Source organism: Felis catus, chromosome D2 (assembly GCF_018350175.1).
Source record: "Felis catus isolate Fca126 chromosome D2, F.catus_Fca126_mat1.0, whole genome shotgun sequence".
Taxonomy (NCBI): Eukaryota; Metazoa; Chordata; class Mammalia; order Carnivora; family Felidae; genus Felis; species Felis catus.
The window spans coordinates 42,700,162-42,717,720 of NC_058378.1; the positions used below are offsets into that span (position 1 = coordinate 42,700,162).

The following is a 17,559-nucleotide window of genomic DNA, read 5'->3' on the forward strand; positions in this document are numbered from 1 at the left end:
GTTAAAATGTGCCATTCTAAATTTTTCATAATTTCCCATGGGGGAATGAATTTTTTTGAAAATATTCCCCGTCGGTGAATGACTTTAATAACACAGTGTCTATAAAGATGGCAAATAAAATGGCTCGTAGATCTATGCTTAGGCAAACAGTTGAAATAGCTCTTCCTTTATAGACAATTGTTAGCCCGGCTCATCTAAGGTTGATTGAGATTGGTTAGATTGGTACATAAGTGTGTATTAACTTTTTGGGTCCCCAAATCCTTTCCTGAAATCTTTCAAAGCTGATGCTTTAATAGAAAGAGCAGAAAGTACAGGCAGATGGGCTTGAGGAAACTGAAGGATTCTGAAATAAAAAAAATGAAGACGCTAAATAAAACTCTGGGTTGCCAATCTCTCTCTTTTTTTCCTTTCTCTCTTGGTTATGGAGATAAAGACTGACCAACATCTTTTTTTTTTTTTTTTTTTTAAGAATAGCAACTTGATGTAGCAGAAGGGGAAATTTCTTACTCAAGTGAGGAAAAAAGCTACTAGAAGCCACAGGAATAGACAGGCAATCATAGCAGGACAAAAAAGGACCACAGTCATGTCAAAAGCTTTTCTTCATGGGGTGCTGGAGAGAGGCATGGAGCGCTCTGCAATTCACAGGCAAAACCAGATGCAGCATTGCCTGGCCAGAAAGAATCACAGCAACTACACACAAGGCTTGTGATGGACTCTTTTCTAGAATTTGCTCACAATCAGGTAAACAGCCTTCTCCTTGAGAGTCCCATGTCTGAGGATTCCAGCCTTTTGAAGTAGAGCTACTTTTCTGTCTCCCCAAGGTCTGAAGTCGATGTGTAGATCTGGATGCAAGGGGCTGGCAGTTCCCAGGCAGGCTCACATTCATGGACAAAAACATCAGAGATAGTGGAGTTGGTGTGAGGGGAAGATTTAAGGAAGCCCCACCCCCAACAAATCCCCTCTCTGATGGAGAGGACAGCAAGAGTACATGAAAACAGCAACTGTCCTAAAAGTAGTAAAGTGAGATTATGGACACACACATATTGGGGGAACATGAAGATAAATCAATGAAAGAGATAGATGTGGGCAGCTGGTGGCTCAGTTGATTAAGTGTCCAACTCTTGATTTGGGGCTCAAGTCATGATCTCACAATTTGTGAGATCGAGCCCCTCATCTGGGCTCTGCACTGACAGAGAGGAGCCTGCTTAGGATTCTCTCTTTCTCTCCCTCTCTCTCTGGCCCCTCCCCTGCTCTCTATGTGTGCTCTCTTTCTCTCTCTCTCTCTTTTTCTCAAAAGTAAATAAATAAAACCTAATGGAAAAAAGGCGACAGATGGAAAGACCAACTAATCTCATTCATAGGAAGGTTCTAGACTTCTATAACTATTGTATTAACAGTGCTCATCTCTGACCACTGGAATTACGGATTGCTTTGTTTTAATTATTTTTTATTCTGTCAAGCATTTTTTACATGTCTCTCAGATAACATTGGCCAGTCATTGGAAACTCTTGGAAGCATCTTTTCTAGGAAAAAGATGATACCACATGATGAAATGTTTCTCCTGCATCTAGGATTTTGTTACAGAGAACTAAAGAGGGAACAAAGAAAATCAAACAGGGATCTGGGTACCTTGTGAAGTACTTTTATTGAAAAGAAGAATAAGCTTTGAGCATGTATTTCTATAGAAATACTAATTTTATTTGACAATTACCTTCCAAATATTTACATATGGACTTCCTTTATTATTTTAATCACTCTTTTAAATGAGACTATAAAAATTACAAATGAATTGCTTTATTGTAAGAACAGTGTTATACCTTATATTAATGGAACTCTAAATAAGGAATAAGATATTAACCCTAGTTTTATTTTAGAGATATTTGTGAACTTACATCTGAAATAAAGTGAAACCAACTGTTATTACAAATTACCTTTACTAACCTCAAACTCTAAAAAACGTATAATTAAGTACTATGATCTCTTGTAGAAAAGGTAAGATAAAGAATTGCTTTATGGTCAATTTATTCAGAGATCCGATTCCTCACAAACAGCATGTGTCATTCCTCACAAATAGTACGTGTCACTTGAGATTCTGAACAAAAAGCCCATTTCTACCATCCAGAGGCAAAGGCTCATGAGTACCCATAACCTGGCAATGGGAAATGAAGGCTACATTCCCACGATCTTAAGAATTCAAATTTTGTGGCAAATGTGCTAATGGTTTGGCTCCCATCTGCTAGAAGGAACTTATATATAAGGAACTGATATATATGATGACTTATTTCCTTGAAATTAGCCTCAAAGGAGGTTACATATTTCAAGTGGATACTAACAAACTGATAGCTTTGAAGAAATCCCTTCCTGTTTCTGGAACGGTCACATAACAGAATATTAAAGGTCTCTTGAGCTCGGGGACCCCAACATTAGAGTCTTTGCCCAGTGTAAACCTGGAAGTGACAAATTCCTATTCACTTCTAAAGCAAAAAACAAAAATAAAATAGTAAATAGCGATAAATGTATGAATGAATGACAAACATAAGTGCTTCTATCTAAGAAGGGTTTGTATCTAAATATCCTCTGGTTTCTCCTGAGAACAAGGCTCAGGAACCCCAGCATGCTAAATATCCAAGAGTATTCCCAGGAACTGTGCTCCCAAGTTCATGGTGATATGGATTCTGTCTCCATATGTCCCTGTTAAGAATTTATTGTAAAGACTGAAACAGAGAACTTTCTCTTCTTAAATAGATACAATAATGTAAACACAAATAGCTGTACTAAGTAAGCCCCTAAACCCTATAAACTGTACCAGGACAGTTATCTGGAATACACAGCAGGAGGCAAAGCCATGGCATGCTCAGGTTTTTATCCCAGATCTAAGTTTTAAAACTTCCAGTGCAAATTCACTCCAGGGAGAAATTGTATTAAGCACAGACTCTTATTTTCTGCTGATGAGCACAGCCATGTGAACAGCTGATAAAGCCATCTCTCCCTGCAAAAGAGTGCCCGCAATATAGTTATGAGTTTCAGCTCCAAAGTTGAAAACCACCCTGTTTGCTAATCCAATTGTAGGTCTGTTGCCATTGCACTAGGCTAAATATATAAGTGTCTTAGTTCTATCTTTTTTTGTCTTACTTAGCAGGAATGGCAAGAAAACGTGCTCCGCCTACCAGAAAAAAAATGTTTCATAGGTCCATTCGGGAACCGAATGCAATGTGAGGTGATATGAGAATTTCTGGAGAAGTATCAAAAATCCTTAACAAACTCAACAAAAATCGTTAACAGTTCTCAGCATGAGGATGCTGAGTGTGTGTTTTGAAATCTGGGTGAGTGAACACTGGCAGGCACCTACTGAGGCTCTACACAGAAGGCTCTTCCGTGGCCCGTTGGCAATGACCCTGGGCTGGGACCATTTTCAGGGATTTCTTATTGATTCTCCATTTCATTCAATCTCAAAGCTTTCAAGATAGTCACATAGGGTATGGCATGTATTAGCAAATTTCTGTACGTTAGCCCTGCAATGGGTTTTAAACATATTAAGCCTACAGGCAGGACAGCATACATGATTGGCCAGGTCCAATGCAAAATGAAATTCTAAATAACTTTTGAACATTTTTTATTTTTAAACTTTTTTTAAATGTTTATTTATTTTTGAGAGAGAGAGAGAGACAGAGAGACAGAAACAGAGCATGAGCAGGGGAGGGGCAGAGAGAGAAGGAGACACAGAATCCTTAGCCAGCTCCAGGCTCTGAGCTGTCAGCACAGAGCCTGAGGCCAGGCTCGAACCCACAAGCTGCAAGATCATGACCTGAGCTGAAGTCGGAGGCTTAACTGACTGAGCCACCCAGGGGCCCCTCTTTTGAACATTATTTTAACAGCAAAAGCAGAGCATTAAACCAAGCACTGGATTCTTCTAAGCAGAGGGCCCTATGTGACAGCTTACATCACACGCTCATGAAAATATCTCTGCCTTCTCCTGCAATCAGTGCCAGTTACTGGCTATACTTCTGTCCAAGAATCCATTGTGATTTCTCTGATTTTACTCCCCTCTCAACTTCTCCTACACACAGACAAATGTGTTCACACATGTGTGTATATGTTTGTGTGTGTCAAGAACCCCAGGAAAAGCGTTTTGAAAAAAGAAGCAGAAAACACTGACTCTCACTTACTCAGTCTCGTTGAGCTCACTGCTAGATTTCTTTAGGCCTTGGACTCCTAAGCCAAAGTACAAGATGCTCACCTTTAAGTCCTTGTGGTAAATTATTTTTCAAACATAAAATATGGCCTTAAGCATAATAATATCAAATATTCACACTGATAATACAAAAACAATATTGAAAGGAGAAATGTCAGCATTTTTACTGAGAGGTATAATAAAAATACAGGGAGGTTAGGCATGAAATATTATAAAATATGAAATGCTACAAATACTTTCATTAATATTAATAATTAGCATTCTGCATTTAACCAGGTGTTATTAGTAATAGCATTTTTTAATTAATGCTTCAGCATAATAGATTCATAATCACTATAAATAATGTAAGTTTTTTTATTATTGATATTTTCTTTAAAACCTAAATTATTCAAAGATGTTGACAATGATCCCATGTTTACTGGACCTGGTTTTAATGAGGAGTATCTCCATAATATTGCTTAGGGAAATTCTCTAAGAGTAAATAAAATACAAAGAAGCAAAATGCCTGAGAGAAAGAATGAAAAGCAAATGGACATTCAATTATGTTTGAGCAAGGTTAATTTGTAGCCCAATTTGTGGCTTTAACACGCACAGCTAGCGCCACCTATAGAAACAACAATGAAAATCCGTGCCAACAGCAACTAGCCTGTTTCTGCAACAATTGAACTGGATCAAACATCAGCAAGGAATGAGTCAGCATTTTAGTGAAAAACTGTGGTCTTTGTTCCGTAAACAAAGAGCACTTCTCTAATGAGCCTCAGCAGTGAGCTACTAAAGATTTATTGGAAATGTAAAACGTGGTGTATTACCAAGACTGCCTCTAAGTCTTATCCCAGCCTGTTATAGGAGAGAAACAAAAGTGAAAAGAGCATAACAATTCTACTGGAGAGGGAAAGCATATTGAGCCTTTTATTGCAATTAAGATACCACATGGCTTGTCCTTTTCTTTTCGGACTCATTAATGTACACTAAAAAGTACTGGGGGGACATCTACTTTCTGCCAAGCTCTTGAAAATAAAATACTCTGTCCTCAAGGTGCTTCCAACACCTAAATAGAAAAATATATGCATATGTACATCGATAACGGAATACAGGATAGGAAGTTTTAAGTGTCATAAGATAGCTCATATAAAAGTTGTAGTGCATGGCAGAACTACTTTCAACTGCAAGATCAGAGAAAGCAGCCTGGGAAGTGGTGCCTGAGCTGGACTTTGAAGGAGTTTGATTGGGACAGAAGGGAAAGGTGGGAAGACACAATTTGTGTATGAAAGAAAGCAGGAGAGACACATTTGGAAGGGTACCATGGAGCCAGATCATAAAGAATCTTGAATAGCAAAGTAATAAAATCGTAAGCACTTGCATAGTATCTACAATGTGCTGGGTACCAGTCCAGAAGCTCTCTACAGATTAACTCATGTCATCCTCAGAACAGTCATAAACAGATCAGTACCATATTTCATATCTCAGTTTTACAGATAAGAAACTGAAATACAGCGACGCTACCTAACTTGACAGAGATCACATAGCTAGCGAGTAAGGTTTGACCCACGTTCGTAACCCACTACTATCTCTTGCTAATAAGGACTTTGGACTCAATTCTGTGCAAGATGAAGAAAAAGGAAACAGTGTTCTTGTTCTTGTTTTTTTTTTTTTTAAGTAAATAAATGCTTTCATGAAAAAAGGAAATAAATGTCCACTATAGAGAACTCAAAAGGCAAAGAAAAAAGAAGGGGGGGCGGGGATAAAGTTTTACTTCCCAGAGACAAGCACTGTTAACATTTTATTCTATTTTATTCCCATGTGTTTTAAAACCTCCTGATAACAAATTTAAAAAATAAGAGAGTTTAGGCTGAAAAGAAACAGACTACCCCACCATCCCTGCTCCCCAGCCCCCACGCCCTTAGACAGCCTTTTTCTAGATATAACAATTGAAAGCAATATCTATGGAATTCAGATATGCTACTCCTCTTCTCCTAATGTTTGAAAATTACAATATTGCTTTTATATCTACTATTAGTTATCTTAATCATTTCATTTTTAATAATATAGTAGTCCTCTGCTTATTCTATCAGCTTGAGTTGGTTCATTCTTTGCAAAATGAGAATATTAATGCCTCATTCATCCCTTCAACTTGCCTCCCTTGACCTTCGGCAACTGCACTTTCCAGTACAAGGCTGTTAACATTTATATTCTCTGCAGCAACCACAGTCAAGTCTTTTATTCTTTGTATTTAAGTTGGCTTTAAGAGCTAAAAAAAAAAACAAACAATAAACAGCATTTACATTAATATGACTCTAAATATTTTTTACTGCAAGGCCCAGTGTAACGCTAGGATTGTGTTTTCTTTTTTACAAGCCCAATGTCACAACACCTGGGGCCATGGAGAGGAGAAAGATCCTTGCATCAAGGTGAAATGGGTTCTCTTACACTCTATCAATTGTGTTTAAAATCAATCCTTGCATATTGTATTTAAATTAGGACCACCACAGCTTGTGACCTTATTGTGATTTGGGTTTTTTGGGGGGGAGGCGGGAGGAGGGTCTTCAACTGCCTTTTTTTTGGAGCATTTCATAGCCTGTTTTCAGCTGAAATGTTTATCTCCAGGCCTGAGGCATAGCTCTTATCCTGGATTTGCCTTCACTCCCTTCTTGGATTGGAACCACTGCTCCCTCTTGCCCTCTCGAGGTAGATCCAGCCTTTCTCTTGAGTTCCTCCCTTGTTTTTCTAAACTGTATTATGGTGAAACTTCCTAAGAAATGAGATAGGAAAACTGAAGGATACCATAAAAATATGCTTTTTTGCTTCTTTTACTGATTCTATTTTTGCTAGAACAAGTACCTCCACTTTATATATACAAATAATGTATGTCCTCCTTGTAAGGGACAAAGACTTAATGATTTCTTTGGAGTCTTCTAGCACAATAGATAACAACTAAGAAATGCCCAGGCAAAAATGACAGGTGAAGCAATCCCATGAGTATTCCAAACTGCCAACACTAGCGAGTGTTGGTTTGACCCACGTTCGTAACCCACTACTATCTCCACTTTATATACACAAATAATGTATGTCCTCCTTGTAAGGGACAAAGACTTAATGATTTCTTTGGAGTCTTCTAGCACAATAGATAACAACTAAGAAATGCCCACTTTATATACACAAATAATGTATGTCCTCCTTGTAAGGGACAAAGACTTAATGATTTCTTTGGAGTCTTCTAGCACAATAGATAACAACTAAGAAATGCCCAGGCAAAAATGACAGGTGAAGCAATCCCATGAGTATTCCAAACTGCCAACACTAGACATCTCAACGCCAAGACCCCCTGGCTTTAAGGAATAAGTGACTTATGGATGACACCTCGACCCTTGCCCTTGTTCTGACCAATTCCTGGATGCCTGAGAGCATACATACACATACATCAGACCATAATTCTCATTAAAAACCCCAAACCCCAAGCACAGACAAGACTCATTCTACTTTCCTTTCCAAGCCTCCCAGATGATCTATCTGTACCTGCACTCTTTTTATACTTTCAATAAACTCTGCTTTCACTTCCTCCCAGCTCAAGTTTGATTTCTATCCTATGGAAGCCAAGGACCCTCTTGACTAGTCCTTCAGGATCCTCCTCTGGGTCCTGGGACCCGGCCTGCCTACATCAGAAGGAAGGTGATAAGCTTTCTGATTCCATGAACTCCAAAAATGTCTTTATCTTATTATATATATATTACTCAGATTCCTAACAGGAAAAATGAAACTACTATAAGCATTTAAACAGAGGGAACTTAATGGAGAAAATTGGTTACATAAATAAGGGAAGAACTGAGAAACCAAACAAGGGAAAAGGCAACCCAGATTATTACAGATAGTAGACATTCACAACCATCCTTAGGCTGGAGGGACAAAGCAAGAAGTGGTGTTAGCAGATCTCAGACCTCAGCCTGGTCACCCAGAAGAAACTGGAGCCACAGAGAAGGCACAGCAAAGGTCAGATTTCACTAGAGGCATAAGGGCAATAGGAATTATACTCTGGTTTCTTGATTCCTTCTGTGCTCTCACTACTTGAACCCACCAGCAGCCAACGAAATAGGAGCTTGAGAAATCCAGCCCACAGAGCCAGTGCCTTGCAGTATAGAGCAGAGCAGAGCAAAGGCCAGGAATCCATCCCAAAACAAACTCCCTCACTCACACTTGATTTGTTTTCTTCCTTGGTATAAAATTCTAGGTCCTCAGTCCTATTCCCTCAGAGTTTTGAAAACATTACTCCACTGCCATCCAGCATCCAGTGTTGTGGATAAGAAGTCTGATTCTTCCATTCTATGTGGCTTGTCTTCTCTCCTTCCCATCAAGCCACCAGACAAGAAGTCTCAAGCTTCCTATTCAAAGTAAGATACTCCCATCAACATCTTTTCCTTCTCATCTCCCCTCAACCTTCCAGCATGCCATACTACTTTGCCTCCAGAACAAAGAAAGAGAGCTTTGGGAACAACTCAGATTCCTGGCATTAGTCCCTGGGATTCCCCACGAGGATGCATTCACTTGCCCCTACTCCACTAAACCACTTGTGACCATGTCAGAGCTTCCTTATAGGTGTTCAATAAATAAATTAAACTCTCTGGAAATAAGAGACCCTCAGGAATCTCACTTCTCTTCCTTGTTTATCCAAGTGCCACCAGAAACTGAAACTCCCCAGGTTCTCCATCAACATATCCCTGTGATCACCTGGGCCCACCCAAAAATGGTCCTATTTCCTATCATTCCCAAACCTTCTACTATGACCACTGGAATTCATGACACATAGCCTGTAAAATTCCTTCCTCCTTCTGAAACCCCAGCAACATTTGAATGTGGGCATCAGGCATTGCCTCCTTAGTTCTCTCATTTACCACCCTACCTCTTACCCACTACCACCACTCTCCTTAATTTGTTAATGACTCTAATATTTAGAGTTTTTTAGTGTTTTAGTGTCTTATTGCTGTTATAACAAATTACCACAAATCCATTGGCTTAAAACATCAGAAATTTCTTATCTTACAGTTCTGGAGTCTAAAATAATTTCAGCAGGACTATGTTCCTTCTAGAGGTACTACCTTCTAGAGGGGAAAATTTGTTTCCATGCCTTTTTCTAGCTTCTAGAAGCTACCCACATCCTTGGCCCATGATCTCACATCACTTGAAACCCTGCCTCCATCATCACATCTCCTGATCCTATTGCCTGACTCTTATAAGGACGCTTGTGATTAAATTGTCCCTCACTCTGTAATCCAAGATCCCCACCTGAAGATCTTTCACTTACTCATATATGCAAAGTCTCTTTTGGCACATATTGTGGCACATGTGCTCACAATTCCAGAGATTAGAGCATGGGTGTTTCAGGGAGCCATTATTGTGCTTACCACACCACCTTCCCTTCCACCCCTAGTCCTATCACCATTCTTGGGGCATCTTCATCCATTGGAAGATCCATCCAACATCTGGACCTCTCAGCTCCTTATCACTTTAATCATCTTTTTTTCTACCACACCTCAGTCACCTGTCCCATGCTCATACTCATGAACTTGCCATTACCAATAACCCACTTTCCTCCAGAATCTGAGTTTCTAATCTTTTTTACTACAATCTCATTTCAGTGAAATTGCCAACTCTAACCATTATTCAAATTCAAAAACTTCCAAGCCATTAACCATACCAGTTTCTTAGTGTCTCTCATTTTTCTCTCATATCTGTTCTGACCCAGCCTAGATCCCGTGGTCCATGATTACAATCTCTCACTTGAAAACTCTTAATTTGCTTGCCATTTTCACCCTAACCTCCCCTGTTTGCCATTTTCACTCCTACACACTCATCTGAAAAACTTCATCCCCTGGTTAAATCGAATCAAATGATTTAAATTCTTCTAGAGGTAGGATAACAGGGGAAAGGGCAGGGGCAAGCCTCTGATAGCATCTTACAAGAATACACAATAAAATAAATATATAAAAGGACCAGCAACTAGTAATGTCTACCCACAGTAGAATTCAATAAGCCATAGCTGTTATTAAACTATTCTTGGGGCGCCTGGGTGGCTCAGTCAGTTAAGCATCCGACTTCAGCTCAGGTCATGATCTCAGAGTCTGTGAGTTCGAGCCCCACGTTGGGTTCTGTGCTGACAGCTCAGAGGCTGGAGCCTGCTTCAGATTCTGTGTCTCCTTCTCTCTCTGCCCCTCCCCTGCTCATGCTCTGTCTCAAAAATAAATAAAAACATTAAAAAAATTTTTAAACTATTCTTTTGGCCTACTTTCTGTATTATTGTTAAAAGAGTATAATCTTGGGGCACCTGGGTGACTCAGTCAGTTAAGGGTCCAACTCTTGATTTTGGCTCAGGTCATGATCTCACAAATGTGAGATTGAGCCCTGTGTAGGGTGGGATTCTCTCTCTCCCTGTCTCTCTGCCCCTCCCTCACTCCTCCACGCACTTGCTGTCTCTCAAAATAAATACATAAACATTTAAAAAACTTTAATATATATATGTATTATACATATATAATACATATATATATTATACATATATAATACATATATACGTATTATACATATATAATGCATATATACATATACATACATATATACATATATATATACATATATATACATATACATATACATATATATACATATATATATATGTATATATATATATAATCTTAAGCTAACAAACTATCTCACCATAGTTATCCTTTTGTAAAAGATCTATGTGGGCATCACACATGTGGGTTTCTGATCATATAGCCCAGTACTGAAATATTTGGATTATAGTGCTTTATAACAAGTATTCCACCATTTCAGTAAACCTAAATAAGTCCTAAAATAGGATTTTTTTTACCTGAAAGTCTTTTCATTGTTTTTTCAAAACTGTCAGTGTGTTTGAAGCTTGAAACTGACATATAAAATGAGTGCTTTCTGCCCACAAGCATTTATGCACTAAAAAGACAAGCAAGGCAAAATGTAAAACACAGAAGGTAAAAATTAAAATATTGTTGGATCTGCTATTTGACAAGAACAGTTTCAGACATGGCAGGTGAGCTTCATCAGGGACTAATACAAAGTAATTCACACAGAAAAAAATATATATATAATCTATATTTATAGAGTAATGAGCTCAGAACCATCTGTTATAAACCAGTAAAAAAGACATTATAAACTACTAAAATGAGACACTAATCCAACATGCTACAGAGGTGGGAGGAAGAGAGCAATACATTTTAAAAAGCAGATTGTAAATAGAATGTAAAAAGGTATCCTAAACCACATAGTATATGTAATGTATGAAGACCTATTTGGTTCACCTCAAGAAAGATAACTTAAGCTCAATAAAAACCATACAGAGTGGTATCTAAAAATCGTAAAGTGAGACTCTCAGTGTTTAACTCTTAATACCGATAATAAAAATAATAAAGAGCCATTATGCATCCATTCAGCTCAGAAACTTCATGTTACATCACTCAGTCCTCACAGGAACCGCATGAGACACATGTTACAATCTGCATCTTGTAGGTGATGTGTTTGGCTGATCGGGCTACAATTACAAACTACCACAGAGTGGAGGACATAAACAACAGACATTGACTTTCTTACAGTTCTGGAGGCTGGAAGTCCAAGATAAGGAGCCAGTAGGGCTGGTGTTAGGTGAGACCTCTCTTCCTGGCTTATAGACAGCTGCCTTCCCACCTTGTCTTCAGATGAGAATGAATAAAAGTGTCTATTCCTCTTCTTTTAAGGACGTTAGTGCTATCAGGTTAAGGCCACACACTTATGGCCTCATTTAACTTAACCTCCATAAAGGCTCTATCTCTAAATACAGTCACATTCAGGGGTTAGAGCTTCAACATATGATTTTGGGGAGACACAAGTCAGCCTATAACAAATGAGAAAGTCAAGACCCATTCTCCACACTTTTCCACCCCACCATGAGCCCGGGAAGGCTAACATTTGGGACTGCATTGTCCCAGCTCCCTCTGGCTTACAGCTGGGTTCAGCCATTGGGAGGCACCAGCAGGTGATCAGAGGGTGGGAGGTTGGAGAATTTATCCCCCTGGCTCCTGCCCCACCACGCTATGGGTTTAATGGTAGTCACACCTCCTGTTTGGTGATCCCTCTCCTATAGCATCTCTTGCCCCATCCACTATGGCCATTTCCTCCCCCTTATCCCTCCAGACCCAAGGTGATAACAGCTTCCCATGCTGCTAATTCCAGCGTGCTTTACTATCCCCATGTGTATGTTATCCCAGTACACACATTTGCAAATAGTGACTTCATTAGACTCTCTTCAATTGTCTCTTTAATGTGCCATCTGTTTCCCACTGGATGTTAACACAATAAGTGGTACCCAGGAGACAGACTCTCAAAACATGATTCTGAAATGGCTCACATATTTGATGAAAGCACAGATAACCTCTTTTTCAGTCATAAGGTGACATCACAATTGTTCAAATTATCACTGGTAGTGGCAAGGGATGGAGCACGAGTCCAGGGACAGGAGTTGAGAGATAGCTATGGCATTTAGTTGTTAAGACAAAAATTTGGCATTTATTTGTTAAGGTAAGTGAGGTCATTATAAATATTGTGGGGGCAGCTAGCTATTTCTGACCATCCTACACAGAAAAGGGGACACTGAAACTTTGAAATCCAAACTCAAGTAATAGATGTAAAATCAAAATACCACTATGAAAGGAACCTCCAATCTCCTATAACCACAGAACAGATGTAGTTGAGGATCAAACCCAGGGACTGATTGGAAGGATTATGAAGTAGCAGCATGTATTAGTTGAAAAAGTCTGCCAAGTAAGGGCATTGGTGCAGAGAGAATGGTGTGGCAACATTGGGCCAGATACTAATGAGACTGAGAATTTTGAACCCCAAGCGCCCCTTAATCTTTTTCACTGGTAGCAGTAGCCACAAACACACACACACACACACACACACACACACACACACACACACACACACACACACAAATACGTTGCCCTCATCTAAAACCAGCCTTTGCACCACTTAAAAAAAAAAAATGAGATTCAACAACTATACCGAAAGCACTTGACTCACTAGAGATACAGAACCTCATCAACCATGCCATCCCTCGTTGGCTCTGGTCCTAAGAGTTAGAGTTAGTCCAGACAGAGCAGTATAAATCCTGCTCCTAGAGAGACATATTACATACCAAAGGAGTGATGGGATCTCACCAATGGTATCATCAGGAGTCCAGTTAGCATGCATGGAAGTAGTCATCACAGGTATTACACTATCGAAAATAAAATATATGATTTGATTTTCAATATGGATGTACTTACCTGGAATTCGGGGTTTAAATGTGTTAGTGTAAGCTTATGAAAGCGGCTGTATAGGCTTCTAGTTGGTTGACTGAAGCTTAGACTTAACAACAGCCTATAGTCTATAAGTATAAGTTGCCAAAATTTCTCTAGCATACTGTAGAACAGTGATTTTTAAATTTTAACATACATCAATATCCCATGGATATCTGGTTAAACAGTTTCCTGAAACTCAGACCTGGAAATTCTGATACAGTAGGTTGAGAGTGGCCTTGAATTTGCATTTTTAATGAACTCACGGTTGATGCCACGGCTACCAGCCCTGGGACCTGAGACTACACTTTGAGAAACACTACTATAAAGACTACTATAGGGGCGCCTGGGTGGCGCAGTCGGTTAAGCGTCCAACTTCAGCCAGGTCACGATCTCGCAGTCCGTGAGTTCAAGCCCCGCGTCGGGCTCTGGGCTGATGGCTCAGAGCCTGGAGCCTGTTTCCGATTCTGTGTCTCCCTCTCTCTCTGCCCCTCCCCCGTTCATGCTCTGTCTCTCTCTGTCCCAAAAATAAATAAATGTTGAAAAAAATTAATAAAAAAAAAGACTACTATAAACACTACTCTGAAGACTCAGGGGAAAAAGAACACTGGAGTATATCCATTTTGTGCAACTGCTGGACCACCCTTTAGCCATACTCACTGAGCGTGTATTGGTAACAGGATAACCAACATCCTTACAATTTCCATGGTGGCTGACCTCTGTAGGTTGAAGATGACAATTTCGAGATGCCAACATGGAATTGTGCTCCCTGGTCTCAATGGGAATAATGAGATCCCAGTGCACTAGAGGGCAAATTTTGATCCTTAACAATAAATAAATAGATAAAGATGGGAATGATTAATAAATCCCAAAGACAGAGTAGTACTCAGAGTATTTTGCCCCATGGGCAAATATGACTAACTAAATGGACCACCCAGTCCTTGGAAATGAGATAAATAAGTAGCCTAATGAAGTGCTGTTCCATAATATAAAAATAGAAAATTTCTTGGTCTGATAAGCAGACACTAGATTTAAGTTGTCATAGTGAAGATTCATGGCTTCTTATGTAGTTTCCAAACTAAAACCAGTAAACAGATTCAAAATCTTTGTTTGAGATGGAGACTGGGTCCCTCTAAAGAAGCATTTTGAAATATAGCCATAAGCATGGACTATGACTCTCCTTCCAAGTCTTCTTTGGAAATATCTATGACCATTTAGTATAGAAACAAAAATACCCAGCCCTTCTGATGGTTATTATACGGCCCCTGAAGTGTCACTAATCCTTGAAGAATCACAACATTGTTGTCATCCACTGTTAAGCATGAAGACTTATGGAGGTCAGGAGTCTGTCTCTCTGTGAGTCCAATGCATCTATAGACACATCCTATGGTTATTTTCCAAGAGCCAGAACATACAGTGAAGAGATTACTTATAACTAGAAGAATCTCCACATTGCTTTTCTGATCATGCAAATTATGGAAGGAAGGGTCAAGTGGAAACCTCTGGAATACTCCTTGCCAAAATAGTAAACACAAAGCAATATGCATTCCCACAGAACTGCAAAGATTAATGTCACTTCCAAAGACTTGAAACATGGAAGTGTGGTTGGGGAGCCTGGGTGGCTCAGTTGGTTAAGTGTCCAACTCTTGACTTCAGCTCAGGTCATGATCCCAGAGTTCGTGAGTTTGAGCCCCACATCGGGCTCTGTGCTGACAGTGTGGAGCCTGCTTGGGATTCTTTCTCCCTCTCTCTCTGCCCTCCCCTGGTAGATCTCTATCTCTCTCTCTCAAAATAAATTAAAAAATAAAGCTTAAAAAGTAAATAAAATAGAAAGATGGAAATGTGGTAATTTCTTCACATTTCTATTTAACCTGCCAAGATGGCCGATGTAACAGTATTCTGGGTCTTGGAGATGACTGTTAATTATCATAAATTTAATCAGGTGGTGATGTCAAGTGCAACTGAAGTTCCAAATATAGTATCTTTTCAAAAAATGTTAATCCCTATATAGCCAACATACAATGTTATATTAGTTTCATGAGTACAATATAGTGATTCAACAATTCTATATATCATCCAGGATTCATCATGACAAGTGCACTCTTTAATCCCCATCACCTGTTTCCCTTAACCCCGCCATCCATCTCCCCTCTGGTAACCATTAGTTTGTTTTCTGTAGTTAAGAGTCTGTTTCTTGGTTTGCATCTCCCTTTTTTCCCCTTTGCTTATTTGTTGTTTCTTAAATTCCACACACGAGTGAAATCATATGGTATTTGTCTTTCTCTGATTTATTTCTTTTTATTATACTGTCTAGCTCCACCAAATATGATATCTTTACTAGAGCAAACACCAAACACGCTGGTATCTGGTATGTTACAGTTACTGTAGGAAATGTTTCCTTTTCTATTCCCATCAATAAAGATCATCAAACAAAATTTGCCTTTCATGGTAGAGTGATTAGTCCATCTCTGACTTAACTCAGTACTATGACAACTTGACTGCTTGGGTGTAATAAACTCCAGAGCTGCACTGTCCAATATGGTAACTATTAGCCACTTGTGGTTGAGCACTTGAAATGTGCTATTCTGAATGGAGATGTGCTATAAGTATAAAATACACACTAGATTTCAAAGACTTAGTACAAAAAAATGTAAAATATCTCATTAATAATTTTGCATTCTGTATGTTGAAATGATATTTTGGATATGTTTGGTTAAATAAGGTTATAAAAATTGATTTTACCTGTCTCTTTTTACTTTTTTAATGTGGCTACTAGAAAAATTACAATAACATATGTGGTTCATAGTATATTTCTAGGGGTGCCTGGGTGGCTTAGTTGGTTGAACATCTGACTCTTGATTTGGGCTCAGGTCATGATCCCGGGGTCATGGGATCAAGCCCCATGTCAGGCTCCACGCTGAGTGTGAAGCTTGCTTGGGATTCTCTCTCTCCTCCTGCCCCTTTCCCTGGCTCACTCTCTCTCTCTCTCCCTCTCTGTCTCAAATAAAAAAAGAATTTTAAAAAACACAGTATATTTCTATTGGGCAGCACTAGGTCATTGAACCTGGTGAACAGAGAGGAACAAGTACCCAAGATGCCTTAGTAAGATATGTGGATGCCAGAGAATAAGAAATAAAACCTGCCAAAGTACAGTGGCTGCCATATTGGTCATTTCTACGAGTCTCAGAGGTTGACTAGGACTTGTCAGATATCCACTCTAGAATGAAAGACAAGTTACTGCACCTTCTACTACTCATCACAAAGAAGCACAACACTTGGTGGGCCTCTGAAATTTGGAGGCAACATATCATATTTGGGTATGTTGCTCATGAAAATGTTTAGGCGTATATTGTCTGTAGTTTTCCCTTATTATCTCTTTAACATCTTCAAAATCCCCATTTTTATTTATGATATTGATAATTTGGGACTACTCTTTTTTCTTGTTTCTTGGACAGTCTGGATAATGCTTTATCAATTTTTATTGATCTTTTTTAAAAATCAACTTCTTATTTTATCAATTTTCTCTATTCCTTTCTGGTTTCAATGTCACTGATTTCTGCTCTTTACAGTTGCCTTCTCTCTGTTTTGGGGGGAGTTTAATTAATCATCTCTTACTAATTTCTTAAAGTGGGAGCTTTGATTATGAATTTGAGACATTTCTTCTCTTCTAATATAAGTACTCAGTGCTATAAAATTCTCTGAAGTATTGCTTTAGCTGCATCACACAAATTTTCTTTTTTTAAAGATTTTATTTATCTATTTATTTATCTATTTATCTATTTATTTATTTATTTTAAAGTAATCTCCACACCCAACTTGGGGCTCAAACTGAGAACCCCAACATCAAGAGTTGCATGTTCTTCTGACTGAGCCAGCCGGGCACCCCTGCATCACACAAATTTTCTATGTTGTATTTTTATTTTAATTCAGTTAAAAAATATTTTTTATAGTTCTTTGAGAACTATTCTTTGATTCCTGAGTTATTTAGAGATGTATTATTTAATTTTCAAATACTTGAATATTTTCCATATA

At 38.8% G+C, this 17,559-nt stretch overlaps 1 long non-coding RNA gene across 1 annotated transcript; it reads left to right on the top strand.

Moving 5' to 3' along the window:
• The first annotated feature begins 6,545 nt into the window (after positions 1-6,545).
• Positions 6,546-9,780, top strand: LOC123381038. Its single transcript, XR_006587541.1, has 3 exons — positions 6,546-6,600; positions 7,755-7,858; positions 8,415-9,780. It is a non-coding gene; the product is annotated as an uncharacterized LOC123381038 (long non-coding RNA).
• Positions 9,781-17,559: the final 7,779 nt, after the last annotated feature.